A 20,340-nucleotide genomic window follows, 5' to 3' on the forward strand; every position below is an offset into this window, starting at 1 on the left:
AGATGTAAGTATCAATAAAATTAAAATACTAGTAAACTGATTATTTTGTGTTAAACAAAGATTATGACTGTACTTAAATAGATATATATAGGTATTTCACATCCAAAATTTTATGGAAATATTCTTTATAAAGCACAAAAATGTCAGTATTCTCCTCAGAAACTAACAAAACCTTTAAATAGACTTATTAAAAGGGGATATAGTTACGATACTGTTGTCAGGTCATTAAAGATTGCATATTTTGGCTTTAACATTGATTCACTGATAGGGTCTTTGCATCGGAACTAAACAAATTTATTTCTAAAAAAACAGTTGTTGGCATGACACGGGTTATGTTCTTCTCATATATTTTATGATAGTATGATACTAAACCCCTAACGGGAGGGATTGTACCTGATATTCATATGATGAAGACATAATCTTTCAATCAGTTTAATTGAGGTCTGGAGCTGGCATGTCAGTTAACTGCTAGTAGTCTGTTGTTATTTATGTATTATTGTCATTTTATTTATTTTCTTTTGTTACATCTTTTGACATCAGACTCGGACTTCTCTTGAACTGAATTTTAATGTGCGTATTGTTATTCTTTTACTTTTCTACATTGGCTAGAGGTATAGGGGGAGGGTTGAGATCTCATAAACATGTTTAACCCCCGCCGCAATTTTGCGCCTGTCCCAAGTCAGGAGCCTCTGGCCTTTGTTAGTCTTGTATGATTTTAAATTTTAGTTTCTTGTGTATAATTCGGAGTTTAGTATGACGTCCATTATCACTGTACTATTATGCATATTTTAGGGGCCAGCTGAAGGACACCTACGGGTGCGGGAATTCTCGCTACATTGAAGACCCATTGGTTGCCTTCGTCTGTTGTTTGCTCTATGGTCGGGTGGTTGTCGCTTTGACATATTCACCATTTCCTTTCTCAATTTTATGGAATGTTTAGTGCATTAAGCTTCCACCACGTAGCTACTTCTATTCAAAGTACTTTCGTAATACTTATTGACTAACGTGTATATTTGTCAAATTTTATCTGTTGCTGATTTTGTAACTTATGTTCTCTTCTTAATATTATTGATATACAATATAAGAAGGATATGATACTTGTTTCAACATAATAATACTAGATTAACTATATTAAAAGCACCTCTCTTTGTCAGTACTTGAAGCCTTCGGTGTCTCAAATAATCTTCTGTTAAATGAGATACTAGTTCCCAATTCTGAATCGCCTGAGATCAACTCCAGTTTTAAAAGGGCTTATGTTACTTAGGCATTATACAAAAAAAATTGAAAACAGCTGTCAAATTCATGATTTGGTAAAGGCACTTTTTATTTAGAAAATTGTGGATTAAACCTGTTTTATACTTCCCACATTAAACTTTTAGACCAATTAAGGTGGCCCAACGTGAAATATATAAAATTTAGAATGGAAATGAGGAATGTGACAAAGAGACAACAACCCGACCTTAGAACAGACAACAGCACAAGGTTACCAACAGGTCTTCAATGCATCGAGAAATTCCCGCACCCGGAGGTGTCCTTCAACTGGCCCCTAAACACACACACACACACATATATATATTTATATTAGTTCAGTGATAATGAACGTCATACTAAACTCCAAATTGTACACAAGAAACTAGAATTAAAAATACTACAAGACTTACAAAGGCCAGAGGCTCCTGACTTGGGACAGGCGCAAAAATACAGTGGGGTTAAACATGTTTATGAGATATCAACCTTCCCCCTATACCTCTAGCCAATGCAGAAAAAGTAAATGTATAACAATACGCACATTTTAATTCAGTTCAAGAGAAGTCCGAGTCTGATGTCAGAGGATGTAACCAAAGAAAATAAACAAAATGACACTAGTACATAAATAACATCAGACTACTAGCAGTTACCTGACATGCCAGCTTCAGACTTCAAATTGAATGATTGAAAGATTATGTCTTCATCATATGAATATCAGGCATATACAATGATTATCATTGCATACGCTATGTTATTTCAAAACCATATTCTAAAACTTAAAATGAAGTATAAGAATACAAAAATTGCTGTCATTCTCCAGAAAGTCGAAATTATTATGAGAATTAAATTACTCTATTTAGTTATGTATTTAAGTACCGTTATGATATTTACTCTTTCAAAATTTGTGTTTAATTTCCAAATACAAAATGTACAAAAACGTTGGTAAACACTCACATTGTTTGGAATTCGTGTATGAGTTATGCCGCTTTGCGCGATAGAAATTACTATTTACGACAGAAACGTCCAAAAAGTGGAATAGTCCACAAGTTAAAAAATATTCGTCTTCTGAAACTGTTACGACCTCCATGATAAATATGTTGTTGTCCCCGCAGACAAAGCCCCAAATAACATCGTTTTTGTCTGTAAAAGTCACTACATTAATTGCTTGATAAACGAATTAGGTATAGACAATTCACTTGGAAACTCAACATATACCCTCACGACACTTACCAAAGAGGAAATCCTGGATAATCATAGGTCTGTTCTTTGTTCCTTTGGTATTTCAACCAAAGATGAAGAACTGTATCTTCCATCACTGTATTGGATACCTAAACTATATCACAACGGTATATTGCTGGGACTTCCAAGTGCTCCACGAAACCTCTTTCTAAATTATTAACATCAATGTTATCAGCAATCAAAGACGGGCTTCAAAGTTATTGTGAAACTGTCTATTCTAGAGGTGGCGTGAATCAGATGTGGATACTTAAAAATTCCAAAGAGTACATACAATCTAACTCTCTTTCATCTTGTAACAGTATTAAAACATTTGACTTTTCTACTCTTTACACAAGTATTCCACATTCCAAACTAAAAGACAAATTGAAAGAGTTGGTATTACTTTGCTTCATAAAAAAGAATGGCCAACGTAGATACAAGTATTTTGTCGTAGGGAGGGATAAATCATACTTTGTAAAGAATCACTCTGATTCAAACAAAAAATTCTCTGAAACCGATATAATCAAGATGCTTGATTTCTTGATTGACAACATATTTGTAACGTTCGGAGGACGTGTTTTTCAACAGACTGTCGGCATCCCAATGGAAACAAAATGTGCCCCTCTACTTGTCGACTTGAATCTTAATTATTATGAGGCTGACTTCATGCAGGAACTTCTTAGGAAGAAAGATAACAAGTTAGCAATATCCTTTAACTCTACTTTCCGCTATATAGATGACGTGCTTTCACTAAACAATTTAAAACTTGGTGACTATGTGGAACGCATCTATCCCATCGAATTGGAGATAAAGGATACTACAGATACACTTAAGTCGGCTTCATATCTTGACTTACATCTAGAAATTGACAATGAGGGTCGGTTGAAAACAAAACTTTACGACAAAAGAGATGATTTCAGCTTTCCAATTGTGAACTTTTCATTTCTAAGTAGCAACATTCCAGCAGCACCTGCATACGGGGTATATATCTCCCAATTGATACGATATTCCCATGCTTTCATTTCCTATCATGATTTTCTTGATAGAGGGTTACTCCTCACAAGGAAGCTATTAAACCAAGAGTTCCAAATGGTGAAGTTGAAATCATCTCTTCGTAAATTTTACGGACGCCATCACGGGTTGGTTGACCGTTATGGAATAACCGTTTCACAAATGATATCGGATATGTTCCTTACGTCGTAATTACAATCACCTTCCCTTTCAAAAATGTGACCTACCGAATTAGACTATTTACCGAATTTGTAATCACATAAGCAACACGACGGGTGCCACATGTGGAGCAGGATCTGCTTACCCTTCCGGAGCACCTGAGATCACCCCTAGTTTTTGGTGGGGTTTGTGTTGTTAATTCTTTAGTTTTCTATGTTGTGTCATGTGTACTATTGTTTTTTCTGTTTTTCTTTTTCATTTTTAGCCATGGTGTTGTCAGTTTGTTTTAGATTTATGAGTTTGACTGTCCCTTTGGTATCTTTCGTCCCTCTTTTCTTTTACAACATATATTTACAAAACAAACACTATCTGAAATAACACAATACACCATTTAGCAGAAACAAGATTTCTTTTACAAGCAAAAAAAGAAGTTTGATTTAAGTGTCTACTAGGATGCACCTTTACAATCTTCAAAATATTTCTCCTATAAAGTTTAAAGAAAATGTTTTCACCATACAAATCGACATCAGAAACTGCTTTTATTTTGGAATTGTTATTCTCTTCAATGTTGTTATATATTTGTTCTTCCCACTGTTCCGAATATTGATGGCACTGGTGAGTCTTAGATAGTGGTTGATTCCACTGCTTGCTAATGCTTTTTTCCTTGGTTATTATCACTGCAGTCAGCATTCTTGTATCGACTTTATAGTTATCAAAAGTACTAGGATTATAATTTAGTACACCAGACGCGCGTTTCGTTTACATAAGACTCATTAGTGACGCTCATATAAAAATAGTTATAAACCAAACAAGTACAAAGTCGAAGAGCATTGATGATCCAAAATTCCAAAAAGTTGTGCCAAATACGACTAAGGTAATCTATTCCTGGGACAAGATGATCACTGATTACTTCATTGGTGACGTCATTTTCCGTTTGTTCACTGTTACTAGCCCAATTAAACCTGATGCATAGTAGTAGACCAGAATGTAAAATTGATGCATGAATGAAGCCAAGATATAAAAAGACTTGCATCAAACACATACTTTGATATAGTTGGCTAGTAAGTGCCTACAATTTACACTTTGAAATTATGAATATGACAATGAAACTTCAAATGAACACAAATAAATGACTTTATATATAATTTCAAATGATTTCTTTACACCAACATTTACAGAATTTTAAATAAATAAGTTCACTAAATGGACTTTAATGAATGCTTTCTTATTTGTATCATTATTGTCAACTCGGAAATTTATTCATGATTTAACATTTAGAAAAAATTTTGATCGGCAAAAATGAGAGATCTTATTATGGCGATTTAAAAATTTAAACACGGGAAATCACCAAAGGAATTTGTGTTTTGCAACCATTGTACATCAGATGCATGACGGGTGCAAACAATTGCAGCGGGATTAAACGTTTTAACCTTACCAAACATTCTCCCTTTGCTGAAACAATAGTATAACATCCCAACATAGAAAGACGTACTATAAAATTTCGATTGGAAGGCGTAACTCAATCAAAAAAACGTAGTAACACAAATAACATACCATGACATTTTTTTAGCGTAAAGGTCACAGAACTTTATTTAACAAACCTTTGATTTGACGCAATTCCATTCTAAGGAATACATATTTAAGTAGAATACCTTTTTCATATTTTTTGTTTGTATTTCTGTTTTCAAAGGTTTAATTTACGAGTTTAAAACTTAAATTTCGTGGTCTAATAAATGGGAAGTTAATTGCCTGTATTATGCGTGTATTCCCAAATTTTTTGTCTTCTGATTATATGTTGGTGTCAACAATAAATGGAAACCGGGATATTTATCACGTTTTACTTTTCTTTCTAATATTTCTTTTTTGTTTTCATTCTTGATAAACTAACGTAATGGGGATCAGTACTGATTTCTTCGACAGATGCAGATGATTATGGTCACTATTCACGTTTAAAAGTACTAAGAGAGCCTTAGTGTAGTGCTAAGCAAATTGAACTACTAACACAAAGGTGCCTGGTTCCATCCCCGTTTTGGTGAGAAAATTTCAGGAACTGAATTTTCGACTCTCCCTTGAAACCAATTGCGAATATGGTCTTGAGAAACAACGATAGTCCGTCGGAAGGGTACGATAAATGGCCGACCAATGTTAAGAGAAAGCCATATCTCTTGCATGTAAAAGAACCCTTTGAGATTTTTTTTAAAAGTGCAGGCGAATGCAGCTACAAGGCAGCACTCGGACCCGCAAAGTTTAAAGGGATTACTATAAGTTGCAATAAAAGAGGGACGAAAGAAACCAAAGGGCAAAGAATGAAAACAAAATATTTGGTAAAAATGAATATGTTTAAACTAAAAGTATTATATATAAATATAGACATTGCCTTGGAAGATGAAAAATGAAATATAACATAACAAATTAAACAAATAAACGTTGCATTGAGTTTTTCATCATTACCATGGCCAGGTGAATGATTTTTTATCGCTTTCTTTCGTCGGCTTTTCGATTTTCGCAGCTACAAACTGTATAGTTGTTGTATTATTAATGATCATGTTCTCAACATGATCTATATTGATTGTACTTGTGTTTCCAGCTATGAGTTCATTTACGTTTGTAACCTTTAAATTTTTAGAAAGAACAGTCACCATTTTCCCGATATCAGTTTCTTTTATATTCACATTTTCGTAGTCCGAATACTTTATCCCTTTTGACTTATTTACATAGAAGTTGTCCTGACTTTCTAAATTTTCATAAAAGTTTAAATCTCCTGATGTTGACTGACTTTCCTGTGAATTTTCAGTCGTTTGGTGATCTGATAATCTCCGTTGAGACATTTCATCATGCTTACAATACTCCGTTGTTAATGTCTGATTTACATAAATATCTTCTATCTTCTTTTCAGTTTCTGCTGAAACTGGACCGGTGTAGACTTGATAACCATCACCATCTTCATCGTCTTCGTCTTCGTTGCTCTTCTTTTGTATATATGCCTTTCTTGGTACGATTCTTAATTCTGCGTAGTCATATGCTTCCCTGTCGATGCCTTCCCTTCTCTTAAAATTAATTGTACAAAATAAACATGACAATTCAATATTTAGTAAGGAAATGAGTCTATTTGGACAGGTTTTTTTTATAAAACACTCTGGCAAAACATTGTCACAAAATGTGTCGAAACGTAACATGAGATTGTTAACTTTGAGAAATAAACTGGAATGTGTATATTTTATTACATTTAAAACAAGGCGCGACGTCAAACTCTTTCAGTTATGATCATACAATTTAGATGTAAATTTCATATGTTAACTGCCATATTTCGTTTTATGTATTTACGTATTTCATTTGTAAATATTCTGCACTATTTCCGTGAACATAGTTAAGATGTTTCCACATGGGTTAATTCGATTGTTATTCAATACAATTAGTTTGCATGTTTTGTTTATACCATAATGACACATTCTCCGCAAGGACAATTCTAATTTTCAGTTCTAAAGAAAACGATCTAACAATCAGTATTTGTTTTTATAAAATAGCGATATTTACAGTTACATGTTACCTGAATTTTTTCTACAGTCTATTACAATGATTTGAAAAATTAGTTTGATTTGGCAATATGGAAATACATTTCATACGTATAAACTAACTCTATTATTAAAGGCAACAGTAGTATACATTTGTTCGAATGACAGTGACTGCGAATACGTACAAAAAAAAAACAACAAAAAAACTGCAACTTTCAGTACTAAAATCAAGAATACCAAAATTGTTGTAACGTATAATTATTCTTTGTGTAAATATGGTTGTCTTTTTATATTAAAAGTTGCTGTAACAATATAATGACCAGATGTGTGTGCTTGTCAATGTAGTGTTTGATGATATAATAAACCAAATTTCGAGAATTTGAAACATGACAAAGAATAATATATGGAACACTAGTACTGTGATGTATAAAAAGAGCTTTATATTTTGTAAATATAATATTTGCTCCTTTTTTAATCAACGCGGAAAATATGTTAACACTTTTAAGATATTTTTGTCATAATATCAAAATTCATTCTGTCGGTGAATTATGGAAACAAGACAATATTTATTAGCACATATATTTCAAATAAAACAGTTTAACGTTTACTCTTGTCTAAAAATAAAATGAGCGATTGTAAATTTGAATTTACTTGTAATCGATATGCTTACTGACGTAATCAAACTTTAGGTGTTTGTATGATTATCATCAGCGTTACAATTTCACAAATTGAATAGTCGTGTAACACTAACATTAAACTCACTTTGCCATGGATAGTTGGATCTTTTACATAACCATTAAGCATCCTCTTATGACCATCTGAGCCTTCAGGATTTTCTAAATTTACGAGCTTTACTTCATTCTCGTTGCCTAATTTCTTTTCCAATGGACACCTCTGTAATTAAAAGACATCGATACTATTCTTAAAATCCGGAGCACCCTGAGATCAGTTTTTGGTGGTGTTCGTGCTGCTAAGTCATTAGTTTTCTATGTTTTGTCATGTGTACAACTATTTGTCTGTTTGTCTTTTTCATTTTCAACCATGGCGTTGTCAGTTTATTTTCAATTTATGAGTTTGGTTGTCACTCTGGTATATTTCGCCCCTCTTTAATGTGCCTTTATGAAACATTTACAAAATTTTGACTCTTGTACTTAAATAAGACACTGTGAAGTACAATACCTTGTCTTTAGTGCGGCTGAGAAATCTTCACCATTTTAATTGATAATTGTATATCCATGGCGGACCTGATTGTTACATCATGGTTACATAAATGCACTTAAAACATACAATTCCATATATTTTCAACTCAAAACAAATGAAAATATATGTGTAGATGTATATTTTTAGATTTAAACAGCAGATCTCATACCTTTTATCAAAGTTACTAAGCACCTTATGTTTAATTGTTATTGTCATATAAGCAAACTTAGGTAAGTAACAATGATAGATATAAAAGCACAAAACAAATTTGTTATTTTAACAACAAAAATCCAGAAAACTTTATCTTTTCTCAGGACTAAAGACTATTAGTTATCACCATTGGTAATAGAGATAAAATTGCACATCGTTACATGTCATAATTTGTTTGTTTATTAATTTTAATAACAAAATCCTTTCAAAGGACTAAATCACCCATTGATAAATTTAGTTTCATTGTAAAAGACGATATCAAGTTTTCTACCGGAAATAGATTTACATCAAACAAAAGGATAATTATGATGTTACAAGGGATTGTATATTATCCTTTGTCTTTTATTTTTCGAGAGCTGTCTCTGATTGACGTTTACCCATATTTCCTTTTTATTTCCAGATGTTAATATAATTCTGCTTTAAAACTTGATCTAATCGTAGTGTATCATTTAGAGCTCAAACCCACACGATTCCTTTCTGTTCAGATAATAAAACAATTAAATCGATAATTTTCCATATATTTACAACGGTAAAATGTTGCATACTTGCACTTTCGATTATTGTAATTTGAAACCTTTATAGTTTCCTAATATTTTGACAGACACCATTTCACTTAAAATGTGTTCTTTATTATGAATTAAGGTTCATATATAGTTTGTCATACTCTAGATGAGTAATCGAATTGACTTTTAACTTGAATTAAAATACCGATCCACTTAACAAAAATATAAAGAAAAGTTCTTTGATATGTTTAAAAATAGTAATATTAAAGAGAAAAAAAAATCTTAAAGTCAAGACTTTTCTTTCTTACATTTTTTCACGAAACTGAATATTGAAATTTTGCCCTGCATTAATTTTTGTAGAAGAGAGACGAATGATACAATATTGACATAACACATGAGTAAAAAAAAAAGTAACAACACCAAGATCGAAAAAGACAAAAAGACAAAAAGACAGTACACAAAACACAACATAGAAAACCAAAGAATGTTAGTCATTCTAAAAAATATTATTTATAATTAAGAAGATGTGGTATGTGTGCCAAAGGGACAACTCTCCATCCAAGTCACAATGTACAAAAAGTAAGCATCGATAGGTCAACGTACGGCTTTCAGCATGAAACCATGGCTCACACCGAACAACAAGTTGCAACATGACAAGTGTAAAACATTTCAAACATAAAAATCAACGGTCTAAAAAATTAATAAAAAAAAACTTCATCACATACACAAAATGATACTTAAAATTGTCAAAAGAAGTATGAACATTTCAATCGTCCAGTATTTGACAGAATGACCTCTTTATGAGTTATGTCCGGGCATAAACCTTGATTTGAAATTGGTTTGAAACACCCTTCTCATTCATTTTCTAATTACTCCAAATGATCAGACATCCAAGAAAGTTACAATTCTTATTTTCATTTTTTAACTTTCATAAGTTTCTTTAATATTTGAACTCGACACAATATTGAATTTACCATTTCTGTTCTAATACCAGAAATCGCCATAGTAATTTAAAAAGTTTATATAATAATAGTTTCTCTAGCAGCAGTGTTGCAGATAACCTTGATTGAATAACTTACTTTTATATTTTTTGTCCGTCCCTGACCGCAAGCTGGGCGCTGTCTTCTCCAGCAACACACAAAAGCTGACATTACAACTGCAATAATCGATATTTCGAATGATTTATGTTGATTATTTTTTTTATGTTAACAATTTTTGAATGAGGAAGCGTTTGATAAACTTAAATAGCTAAACAAAATCAATCGGGGAATCCCCCATCTAGCTAAAAATAATAATTTCTTCGAATAAAAAATCATGTTGTTGTTTTTGCACTCTTCACAAAATACAAACAGTAAATGTACCAGCTAAATATAATATACCAGCACTAAGTTTATTATGGTTCAGGTCAATGTGTTTGTGTTACAAGGTGTCATACCACCAATTACTACCTCACATTTAGAACGTATGAGAAAGTAGGCCGACTCGGACAAAAAATAGTGCATTTGATGTCATTGTTCACCTTAACTAACCAACAGAAAATGTGCAGAAATGAAACTTTTGTTGAAAGAGAAATATATTAAGACCATTTCGAGCCAACTTTTACCTGTCTAGATGTTTGGATTTAGAATTGAGAGTTAATGCGCTCCATGGTATACTAATTTAAGATTTCCAGAAAACCATGGGTTATTTTTAGTGGTACCTCCTTTCGGAGTTCTCTTCTTTCTTATATGATTTTGAATGTATGTTTAAAATTGGCATGCAGAAAGGTGACACATGTACAATTCAGGATATACCTAGTTTCTATGAGGTTAAACGTAAGGTAAAATATTTAGAAAGCTGTGAAAATTGCAAAATTTGGTTGAACAGATAATTGGTGGTGTGACACCTAATCACAACTACATATCTAATAGTCTACACCAAAAGAATATTCTTAATTTGGAAATAATACATGAAAAAAATTTAAGCAAACTATTGTTAATTTTCCATTTTTAGATGGTGATGTTCCTTTGGAACCATCTTACTGTGTTTATATTTCTCAGCTCGTTCGAATTGCCCGTGTCTGTTGTGACGTTTTTGATTTTAACGAACGCAATCTATGTATTACTGGTAAATTATTAAACAAGGGATTTTGTTATTATAAATTACATAAAACTTAAAATATGTCCACAGATATAAAGATTTGGTTTTGAAATTTGGTTGTACCTGTAGAAAACTTAATTCAAACTGGATAACACATCCTCATTTTTACGGAAATGATGTTAACCGTCCCCGGAAATTTAAAATGATTCTTGTAGACTTATCGCTCCTTTAAATATACTTATTCTAAAATGTTACCAATTCAACACTGTAATAAGATCATTGAATATTGTTTTAATTGGCATAAATATTGATTTTATTATCAGTAAATTAAAAGCAAACTAAATATTACTAGTATGTTATATACATATACACATTCATGGATCTACAATCTGTCGATACCTGTACTTTGGCATAGCACATGGTCATGTTTTTCTATGACTGTTTATGACATCTTTACATTAAATCCACTGTTTATGACGTCTTTACACTAAATCCATTGGATGTTGGATGTGTACGGATTGATAGTTTAGTCTTTTATGCATGATTTTTTAAATTATTTTTGTTTTCGGGATGTACAAGTACCCGACCACGTTCATTTCTATTTTTGTCCATCTGATGAGTAAAGCCTTTTTCAATTAAATTTTATAGTTCGTTCTGAAGTTGTACTGTTATACCACTGTCCCAGGTAAAGGGGAAGGTTTTGATCCCGCTCACATGTTTAACACCGCCACATTTTTTTATGTATGTGCCTGTCCCAAGGCAGGTACCTGTAATTCAGTGGTTGTCGTTTGTTTATGTGTTACATACTTGTTTTTCATTCATTTTTTTTTACATAAATAAGGCCGTTAGTTTTCTCGTTTAAATTGTTTTACATTGTCATATCTGGGCCTTTTATAGCTGACTATGCCTTATATAGACTTTGCCTATTGTTGAAGGCTATACGGTGACGTATAGTTAATATATGTGTCATTTTTGTCACTCTCTTGTGGAAAGTTGTCTCATTGGCAAACCACAGCTTCTTTTTTATGAAAAAAAATTCTCTCAAAAACCCTTCAACAAAATTACGTCTATTAAGTTTATTATGGTTTCGCTTGAACATGCTATTACATGTACCTTTCACGTATAATAAAAGCTCAAACACAATTCATCACAATTTACATACTTGTAGTTTTCTCCAACATACAATAAGTAATAAGTCATTAACCTTAACCCTAACCCAACCCTAACCCTACCCTAAACCTAACCTTAACCCTAGCTCTACCCTCACCTTAACCTATACTCAACCCTAACCTTAATCATAGCCCTAACCTAACCCTAACCTAATCCTAACCCTAGCCTAATCCTAACCCTAACCTAATCCTTACCCTAACCTAATCCTAACCCTAACCTAATCCTAACCCTAACCTAATCCTAACCCTAACCTAATCCTAACCCTAACTTAATCCTAACCCTAACCTAATCCTAACCCTAACCTAACCCTAACCCTAACCCTAACCCTAAACCTTAACCCTGACCCTAACTCTAACCCTAACCCTAACTCTTACCCTAACTCTAACCCTAACCTTAACCCTAACCCTTAACCCTAACCCTAACTTTTAACTCTAACCCTAACCCTAACCCTAACTTAACGCTATCTTCAGTTGGACAGCCTAACATTCGACAACAATCGGGGTCATGGAACTTTGAAAGTATTGGATCTCTTTCGTAGGGAATATTAAGATTTTATTTTATTCCATTGCCAAATAGTATTTAGAAAAGATAAACGCTTTATAAGTTCTATTCTAAAAGATTGTACATTAAGATTAGTGTTTTTTAACCTTAATATGCATTCATAGTTATTGTTAAATACCACTGTACCACAGAGACTATACTATATTATTGATTAATAAATCCAAGACACACAAAGAATAGTTGATAATTTAATCTGATCAACAAGTCTTCTTGATCTTGAACATAGCTTTTGTTTAACTTAAAGGCGGATGTGACCAACCTTTATCAACAACTTATCTTTTACTTCTCTGACAGTTGTAAACAATGTTGCATCTCTATTATTTTCTTAGGAATAATATTCATATGTTGCCATACTAAAAAAGACAGTGTGTTTTTTGTACTATTAATCTTTACACTGTATTTGAATTATGTTGACCAAAAAAATCCAAACAAAAAATCAATTGAACTTTAATTTGAATTTGAAGTGACTGTCATACAAGTGAAAAGATTAGAGCAATAAAACCAGGTTCAATTTACCATTTTGCATGTATCAGAAATATGACAGTTGATGTGTTTTATCTTTGATTTTGCCTTTTGATTAGGGAATTTCCGTTTTAAATTTTCCTCGGAGTTTAGTATTTTTGTGATTGAACTTTAACGACTGGTAAGTTAAATTGGAAAAGTCATGTCTAGACTTAGATTGATAGCGAATAAGGAGAATACATAAATCTAAGCAACTTCTATTCAGATTAGTACTTCCGTAATTTTGACTAACGTGTATATGTTAATTGTTTATTTCATCGCAGTTCATATAAGTAGTATGTTTCTCCTTCTCATTGTAAAAAAGGGAAGAAATAGAAAGTATCATAAGTGAATAAGTCAATTATAATCATCATTAGACTTTCTAGTTGACAATACTTAATGTCGTTTTAAAAACCATTTTCAATATCATTTGGTCCCTTTGATGTCTCGTATAATCTACTGTAAATGTGATATAAAACTGAAGATGATATTTTATTATGCTCACAAATCATATCTTTACAAATCCTGGATATAACTAGATTCATAATTCATAAAGTATACAAGCGAATGAGATAACAACCAAATAAAACAATAATAATAATAGAAAGAACAGAAAACTTTACATCAACGTATTGCCAAAAATGATGGAAAAGTGATACTACATATACCAAGTTGTCAGGAACATAACTAAATCAAGTAAAAAATAATTTTAAATTAACTTTGAAATTTACTTGTAGTTTGACATGGTCTTCATATGCATTTCCCAGTTATCCCAAGAAAGTTTAGATCGTATTCAAAAGAAAACATTGCACATATTTTAAAAAGAAAAGAATGTCTCGAGTAAAGAGTTCTTTAAGAACTCAAATAAAAAAATGCTTTTAACTTACAGTATTGGTCATCAAAGTTCAAGTATTCAAATCAAACTTGCCGAAAGTGACATCAATTTTTGTTGACAATTGTTACATTGAGGAAGCTTTTGATAATCTAAATATAGAACGAAACAAAATCCATCTTCATCATATACATGTATCTAAAAATAAATTTATTCTTCGATAAAATTACCAGTTAAATCCTTGATCGTCTTTTTCCATTTATAGGCGTGACTCAAATATACAAATTCACAAGAACCTGACCACACAAATCTTTCTTTTTATTTAAACTCATTTTCATTTCATTCACTTAACTGTATATGCTCTTAATATTATCAAAAAAGGTCAATCACAAACCATAATCACTTTTTATTTATTTTATTTTTTTTTGGATAAAAATATGATGTGAAATTGATAGCTGATCGTATGTAATGGAGAACGAGGATCCTTTTTGGGATTTTGAGGGAATTAAGCGTTTTGTTTTTGTCTTTTATTCGTTACTCGTTTGAATTTGGCACATCATTTTATCTGTTCCTTTCCTCATTTTACCTTATGTTACTTTATATCATTTGTATTTTTTTCTGCACTGTATTCTGCAAATTTTGTTCATTATTGTCTATTCTGCAACCTTTATTGAGGCCCAATTCACATAAAACAAAAAGCAATATTAAAAGGAATAAATGTTGTCACATGTGTGAATGTATGTTATCTAGTCAAAATCAGCAATTAGAAATTAGAAACACACTAAGCTCGTCGTCATTTGTCCTGTATGCAAACTATGTTCTCATAACATGTGTTCTATGATCCATCCCGATAAGAGTAAATTAAAAACGTGCTTCGGACGCTGAAAACTTGTGTGAAGTATTATTTCATTTATTATCAATGTGTTTGTATTAAATCAAATTACATTTTAATCCTTTTGTGTTGCCTCTTTGGTTATTGACCAAAAGGAAAATGAAATTTGTGGAAAGTTTGCACCTAAAACAATTACAGAATGAATTAAAAGACTCGGGCCTAGAAGACAATAACAATTAAAGATAGAAGAACCATTTAACTTTGATGAGTTTATAACTTTAATTTTAAAAGATCAAGTCTAGACTCAGATATAAAGCGGAAAAGGATAGTTACTTTTGACCACTTAGCTATTTCAATTTAGAAAAGTATTTCCGTAGTTTTTAATGACGTCAGGTTATATTTTGATATGTTAATTCATCGCAGTTTTCATAAAAAGATTGTTTCCCTTCTTATATAAATCGACAGAGATTATAAGTGAATACACACGTTTTCAATATTAACCTCTCAAGTAGACAATGCTTCATAAAGTTTTTAAACCAAAACACACTATTAGTATCGTTTTGTGCATTGGATGTCTTGAAATATATACTTGTAGTGTAAATGTGATTTAAAGCTGAATATAATATTTCAATATGCTTTAAAATACCATATTTATAGATGTTGGATATCTTGATACTTTTCCCAGCAGGCACTCAACGTTGATTCAACGTTGAAACAAGGTTGTTTCTCAACGTTGAAACAATGTCAAATTTATGTTTGATTTTGAAAATTTGAATTAACGTTGTCATTTCAACGTTGAAGTTTCAACATCCATTCAACTTGATTCAAGGTTGAATAGTAGTTGAAAGTATAATAATGAAATTTATCATAAAGCTACAAACACCACATTTGTTACCTGCTTTCCAAATTTTTGCTGTTAGATGGTAAACAGGCAGTGTGGGTGTACATGTTTTTTTTAATGTTTTCCCTCTCACCAATACACATATGAACAAAATATATAAGTTAAATGGAAGACATCTAAATAAATACATCAACTGTTACTTTAAACAACATTTGGTGCTTATACAAAGTCAAAAATCTAGACCATAAATGTCATATCTTAAAATCCTGTTGGCAGAAGGAATAGCTGAAATGATTGTGTGTGTCCACTTGTATTTAACGATAACTATAGACATAATTATCTATTTAATTTATATGTGGACACCTATTATTTTTGATATATTCTTACTTGTAGTTTTTCTTGTTGTGAATAGCTATAAAAAGACAAATCATTCAATGAATTTGCACAGTTTGCATAAAAACTAAGACATGTTCTTTATTCACTGACACCACAGAAAGGAAAGAAGATGTTGAATAGTTCTAAACAATTCTCACAAGTTCAAAGTAGTTTTTATTAACCGACCAACCAATGTTAAACCCTTCTTGAAAGTAGTATATATATATAGGAAGAGTGAAGACATTATTAGATCCAATGTGTGTTCAGGATGATCGCAATATTTACAAAAATAAGAAGATGCAGCATGACTGCTAACCAGACAACTATCCACAAAAAACAAAGGTCCTTGATTATATATACATATATGTTATATAAATGTATATATAACCCTCATAAACCATTACATTAATACTTATTTACTCAGGAACAATAATATCAAAAATAGTAATACAATGATATTTCTTTTGATACAAGATTTATTTTATAAATTCATTAGTTATATTTGTCTCTTTTTGTCCTTATTGCATGTCATCATTCTTCCACCATCTTGGGATCTTTCAGCGGTAAATTTTAAGCAGGAGGTCTTTATCAGATATGTATTTCCAAGTGACATCTTTTTACTCTTGCAGTATATTTGAACTCTGGAAAAAATCAGATTATATATATATAATAAATATAAATTGTATGTCCTGAAAAGATATTTTAAATTTGAGTCACTTTCAATTTGTTTCTAGAAGCATTGAAAATAAATAAAACCATAATGACGAAGCACATATTGTAATAAGATAATCATCAATAAAAATATATACATTAATGTTTACTATTAGTAGTTTTTTGTTAATGAAGAAGCTTCAATCTGAGTTTTGTAAGACTGCGGGTTTCAGTATGTTATTGATAACAATGAAAAAACTTTACCTAAGTAAGACGTTTTTTTTTTATTGATGACTGCACAATTCCATTAACATAAAATAAAGATCTTTACTAGAATAGCTTAGATATAAAGACAAACATAATATGGTATGCAAGGTAAACAAAATTAGAATAAACAAAAGATTAATCTTTGAACACAAATGGTATATAGCTATACAGACAAAAAAACCTACCTTTGATGATTTTAAAGACTGAAATTCCCAAAACTGAATTTTAATGTTGCTCCACTTGATGCCTTTTAGCCATTGATCTGTTTGACAAGCTTCTGTAAAATAAATAATACATGTTCATGATATCAGATAATGGACTGCTATAACATTCAAAACCAGGTTACGTACACATTAATGTAAACATGCATTTCTCATATTACAGAGTTAGAGATCACCTGAAGATCAGTAAAGGCTCAGAATCACAGGCACTTGTCTCAAAAAAAAAATGTCCTATATACCTTAATATAACATTATGTTATATTAAGGTATATAGGAAATTAGTTTTTTTTTGAGACAAGTGCCTGTGCTCAGAATGACTTGTTTTTGTAAAATATAAAACAATAAAAGTATCAATTTTCCATGATCGTTCAAATTCAATACTATGTTGTCCAGTTGAAATTCATTGTTTTATATGATCGTCAAAAAGTATGTGGTTTACCAAGCCTTAAAGTTAAACTAAAAGAATCGCATATATATAGTATAAAGTAAACATGTTGGGAAATTTACCTGAGCAAAATAATGTAAACACTTGCTTATCCCCCCTTTTTCTTATATGAATCTCTAAGCATAATAATTGTAACAATCTTTACCTAAACTTTAAAATGAAACTAAATATGCTTTCCATATTAAATGCTCTTCGAAATAGTATAATTGGAGGAAATTATAAATGATGTGTTCTGAATCATCTGTTTTCTAGAAATTACAATGTTGACGTTATAATTTTCTCTAATTGTGCAATATGATACCAATTCAGAGTTTCTAAACACAACTCATAAATATAACAAACCGTGATAGCCACATGCAAACATCTACATACCATAAATATACGTGATAAACGGGAAGTTTCTCTTCCGACTTCGTCCTTTCTTGCGTGTTTGAATAATGCGCATGGGCAATCTAACTTCCTGTTCAAATCCCGCGAAAATATGAATGAAAGAAATCGCAATCATTGTTGATAATCAACTATTTTAAATTTCTTTACATGTTATCGTTATGTTCAAATTAAAGTTATGTGAAATGAAATTAATAAATCATATTTCTTATTCCCTAGAAATTTAGTATCAAACGACTTACCTCCATCCCCTTTTCTCATACCGTCACGGTGACGCAAAACTCAAGTTGAAATAGTGACCAATAGTTAGTACTATACTGTTTTGTGAAACCCAAAACTCTTTTTCATTCTTTTCTTTATAAATATATACTTCTACAGTTATGCATTATATATTGCCTTCTGATAATGATTTTTTTTTTATATAGGCCTACTATGAGTTATTCAGTAAATAAATTAACGTTGATTCAATGTTCAATCAACGTTCCAATTACAACGTTGAAATGATTAACGTTAATTCAACGTTGAATGTTGGTTTATTCCTCAACGTTGAAAATGTTACGTTGTTTCAACGTTGAATATACGTTGATCACATTTCAACATTAATTTAACGTTTATTAAACGTTGAGTGCCTGCTGGGTTTACACTAGCCTACTTCTATTCAAACATATTTTTTTTATATCTTGGATACAAATGCATTACAAAACAATCAAGAAAGACCATGAAAAAACAAAAGAACATACATGTACTGTCTAAAAAATAGACAAGTAATAATACAATTACTACATGTTTAGCACTTAATTATCCAAACGTAGACAGAAATGAAATATACATAAATTGTAATCAAAAGAATAACAATTAGTAACCCGATCGCTTCTCCAAAAAACACGACAGGCACGGCCTTTGGATTAACACAATTGCATGGTTGTATAGCTAGCTTAACCTCTCACTTGTATGACAGCCGCATCTAGTTTCATTATAATGACAACGATGAGTGAACAAAACAAACAGACATAATGGGTAAAAAGGTCAGAAATAGGGGTGCAGTAGTCATCTTTTTTTTTTTTATTTTTATTCAACAACAAATTGCACTTTCTGCTGTTAACAATATACCTCACCAGTCCAGCATACCAGTGAAGAGTCCCTGTTTGTTAATACCAGAAATCCAGGGTTGTTTTCTGGTAAGCATCAATATATTAAATCAACATTAGTATTATAATCTAACAGCTAAGTTATAAAATAATCAGCAATGAAATAATAAACAAGTAAATATCAGCGAGATTTATTTGTTTACCTATACATATAAATAGGAAAAAATACTATTTGGATATCATCTAGCAATATAAATGATTTTTTAGTATAGTTTCCGGAAACTTTCCATATTTTCTCCGTTAACGTGTGCATTGTTTTTCTATCGAATAACTTCCTGGTTTGAAACAAAATTGTCACACCGGTTTATGCGACTTTAAAAATAGAACAAACAGATGTGATATAGCATTATAACAGGTATGTCTAAATCAAAATTTATCAATAGTGTAAAGAAGATCAAGAGTAAGACTGGTTTCTTTTTCAAATCTTCTTTTTGTAACGGTAAATTGATATAAATAGCCTCGATATTAATCTTAACATGTGGCGGTGAACAGTAAAATTTATATTACTTCATCAGTTCCTGATGTGTAATTTTAAAAATTTATATCTGCAGTAGTCATCTTAATCCCTATAAAAAACAAACAAATATTTAATAAGGAAGAACAAAAAGGCATATACCAAATTTAACAACCTCATTTATTGTTTTTATTATACAATTTTTTTTATTAATTACTTGATTGATGTTTTCCAATCGTTCAGTGACAAATACATGTTTGCGTGTTATATTTAACATTGCCATAATAGTGCGAGATTTGGCAAGCCACAAAACCAGGTTCAACCCACCAAGTTTTTCTTAAAATGTCCTGTAGTAAGTCAGAAAATTGCCATTGTATATTATAGTTCGTTTCTGTGTGTTTTACATTTTAGTCTGTTTGTGTTTTTCCTTTGTAGCCATTGCGTTGTCAGTTTATTTTCGAGTTTTGAGTTTGAATTTCCCTCTGGTATCTTTCATCCCTCTTTTAGTGTTGTAT

At 31.2% G+C, this 20,340-nt stretch overlaps 2 long non-coding RNA genes across 2 annotated transcripts; both read right to left on the bottom strand.

The window, feature by feature from the left end:
- Positions 1 to 5,811: 5,811 nt before the first annotated feature.
- LOC143053563 (uncharacterized) lies at positions 5,812 to 14,342 on the bottom strand. Its single transcript, XR_012971408.1, has 4 exons — positions 14,260 to 14,342; positions 10,141 to 10,217; positions 7,911 to 8,042; positions 5,812 to 6,683 (listed from the first exon to the last, which is right to left on the bottom strand). It is a non-coding gene; the product is annotated as an uncharacterized LOC143053563 (long non-coding RNA).
- A 2,368-nt stretch (positions 14,343 to 16,710) lies between these two features.
- On the bottom strand, positions 16,711 to 18,261 carry LOC143054696 (uncharacterized). The gene is made up of 3 exons (XR_012971790.1): positions 18,209 to 18,261; positions 17,356 to 17,447; positions 16,711 to 16,893 (listed from the first exon to the last, which is right to left on the bottom strand). It is a non-coding gene; the product is annotated as an uncharacterized LOC143054696 (long non-coding RNA).
- Positions 18,262 to 20,340: the final 2,079 nt, after the last annotated feature.

Source organism: Mytilus galloprovincialis, chromosome 12 (assembly GCF_965363235.1).
Source record: "Mytilus galloprovincialis chromosome 12, xbMytGall1.hap1.1, whole genome shotgun sequence".
NCBI classification, from domain to species: Eukaryota; Metazoa; Mollusca; class Bivalvia; order Mytilida; family Mytilidae; genus Mytilus; species Mytilus galloprovincialis.